General features: G+C 52.5%; 1 protein-coding gene across 2 annotated transcripts in view; it reads right to left on the bottom strand.

The window, feature by feature from the left end:
- The window catches only part of Tbc1d5 (TBC1 domain family member 5), a 441,474-nt gene extending 439,961 nt beyond the window's left edge, over nt 1-1,513 (bottom strand). For both annotated transcript variants that reach the window (XM_028766551.1, XM_028766553.1), the window contains exon 1: nt 1,302-1,513. The gene's annotated coding sequence lies outside the window, so the exon portion shown is untranslated. The remainder of the gene's footprint in view (nt 1-1,301) is intronic.
- Between the last annotated feature and the right edge of the window lie 1,313 nt (nt 1,514-2,826).

The raw sequence follows: 2,826 nt of genomic DNA, 5'->3' as shown, positions 1-2,826 counted from the left end.
ATATCCCCTTTACAGACACATAATTTCATTTCTATACACTGAAGATATCTACATCTTTTGTACTGAACAAGGTCTTGTCCAGCACATGAGAAATGCAGAATAACACGTTGTATCAATTATCAAATCTACTGAATTAATATCACATTTTAACAGGAACCCCAGGGACTCATGTTTGATGACTGCTCTGTATCACACTGCTGCAGTCCTTTCCACTTAAATTCAGACACCAAGGAAGTCCTGGGATAGGACAGAACCCGAGACACATAAAGTAAAAGTGAACTCCTTTGCCACTGTATTCAAAGATTTCTTTTTCAATAGTGCTTACGCAAGACGCATCCTGTGCAACAGCGCACTACCAAAAGGTGGTTTTGTGGACTACGTTTGATGTAAGGACTTGTACAGACGCCCGGACACTTCAGCACAATCCACCTCAAGCACGTAACCTGCATGTCCAAGTTTCAGGATTCAGACCAGTTCAGAATCGAGAAATGAGACTCTGCGGAAAGTGATGTGGTGGTGGGGGGGGGGGGGTGGAAGGTGAGGGGGCTGTAAAAGATGTAACATTCAAAAGGCTGTTTACCATTCTCAAGCGCTAGATCAGTTAGTAACTAACACTGAAACCCTGTTAGTAACTAGTATTGACCAAACTCTAGGTCGCGTCTGCACAGCGTGTACTGGAAGTACAGTACATCTCCAGGAAGAAAAAAAAAAAGAGAGCGAGAGAGAGAGAGAGGGAAGGGCAACTCTCCCGGTAGTTTTCCTCGGGTCCTGACAGGCCTCGAACTGACAGGCGCTGGTGTGAATAACTTAAGGAGCACTATGGCATCTGAAGGCATGTCTCCTCCGGGGCTGCTCGGCGGAGGGCTCGAGCCGCCTGACTTCCGGCCTGTGAAGGAAACATGCTGCCCAGGGCTGAGAGAAACAGAGAACCGACCAAGGAGGAAGTAGGGCTGGCTGAGCCGCCCGGCTCTACCCCGTAGCTGCTCTCCGGGCTCGGCCCGGGCCTCCTCCGGGGGAGCTGGGGACGGGACGGGGACGAACAGGCTGAGGGGCCGGCTCGCCCGTGTGCGCGCTCGCCCGTCCGCCCGCCCGCCGGCCCGCAGCGGACGGAGATCCACCCCATGCCTTCCTTCCCAGCCCGCGAGCAATCCGCAGCCGGCTCGGGCCTTCCCGGGCGGCGGGACAGGCCCAGCGAGGCTGAGGAGAGGCCGGGGAGGGAGCGACGGGTGTGCGGCTGGCCGGGGAGGCTGACAGGGGAGGCGAGGCGCTTTTTCACCGTTAGCATCGTTATGTTTTTTTACCTGTAGCGCAGCAGGGCTCCCCAGCTCCTATTCCCTGAATCCTCCTCCCCTCCTTTTTCTCTCTCTCTCTGTCTCTGTCTCTCTCTCCTCTCTTTCTCTCCTCTCTCTCGCTCGCTCTCTCTCTCTCTCCCCGTCAGTCTGCCGGGCTCTCCTGGAACACGCCGGGCCTGGCCCGACCAGCAAGAGAACAGGGCGGGAGGTGGCGGCGGTGACCAGCGGCCACGTGACCACGCTCCCGCCGTAACGGCGTCCGCCTCCTGGCGCGCGCCCTCCCGGCGCTCCACCTCTAGTAACCCGGCGCGCCGGGGTACCCGTGCGCAGGCGCGCGGCCGAGCCCCGGACGAGCCGGCGGGTGACCTGCGGGTGACCGGCGCGCTGGGAACCCGGTGTCTGGGGTAGGTCGGGGTGAGGAGGTAAGAGGGGATGCCGGCGACTAAAGGAGCTGCCTGGGTCACGCCGATGCGCATGCGCGCGGGGTCTCCAGACAGTGCTGTGCTAGAGTATAGGAGCCGGCCCTCTGCTGCAACCGGAGGTCCGCGCTTGCCACCACCTCCCCAGAGTGGGACTAGCAAGGAGGAGAGAAGTCAGGCCTGGGAACGTCCTAAGAATCTGGCACCCCAGCCTAAGATCGCACAATTTCCTTGTCTCCTGCAAATGGCCTTCCCTTCACTCTTGGTCTACAGCTGTATAGGCTAGTGACAGCTCATGTCACCCAACTGTTTGGAGGGACTCATTACCTCTTTGTGAAGACCTTCATATCTAGAGAGAGGTGTTATTTTTCTAGCAACTCAACACGTGTAAAACCACACAGGTTTTATCTTCTCAGACCTTGAATCTTGCCTATCTCATGACTGACAATTTTGGCAAAGGACTAGACCCTGGTTTTATTGCCCTATGTCCCTGCTTAATCATGACTTGAAGTTACCTTTCACCTCCAGCACTGCGATGCTGGTATTTTCTTCTCCAGTAAGAAAGCTTTTGAGTGATAATGCCAGTTACAGTGGTAAATAGCTCATTTGAGTTGGAAAAAAAAGAGAGACGTATCTGTTTTATTAGTCTATCTTTACAAATAGCTCAAAAGGAAATTGGTCTTGATGTTCAGAATATAGAACCCAAGGCAAAGAAAGGTCAGAAAGTAAGCTAGTTTCCAAGGAAGGCATACCACACTTCACACAGTGATTCCCTTTTTTCTAATGCTCTTCTCGATGTAGCACAAACTGAACAGCTTGAATGGACTAAGCTAGTCCTCTTGCTAGATTTAATCAGCAATAAATAAATAAATAAAATGTTTTTAAAACACTCATTGAAAGTTCTGTCTAAACTCATGGTTACATTAGTCTCATGAATTCTGAGAGGGTAGAGAAAGAGCACTAACAACAGAATCCTGAGAAAGGGGAGGGCACGTCATACAAAGAAACAGAGCAGAAGCTGTGTTTGGATATTGATCTTCTCCCAGCTAGCAGTACAGCAGTCAGCCATATGAGTGGTATTCTACAATGTGTAATGGACTTTCTTTTCCAGCACC

The sequence above is a fragment of the Grammomys surdaster genome, unplaced genomic scaffold, assembly GCF_004785775.1.
Source record: "Grammomys surdaster isolate TR1022 unplaced genomic scaffold, NIH_TR_1.0 169, whole genome shotgun sequence".
NCBI classification, from domain to species: domain Eukaryota; kingdom Metazoa; phylum Chordata; class Mammalia; order Rodentia; family Muridae; genus Grammomys; species Grammomys surdaster.
Note: the sequence above shows the minus strand (reverse complement) of the source record. Positions and strands in the feature narration are given on the sequence as shown.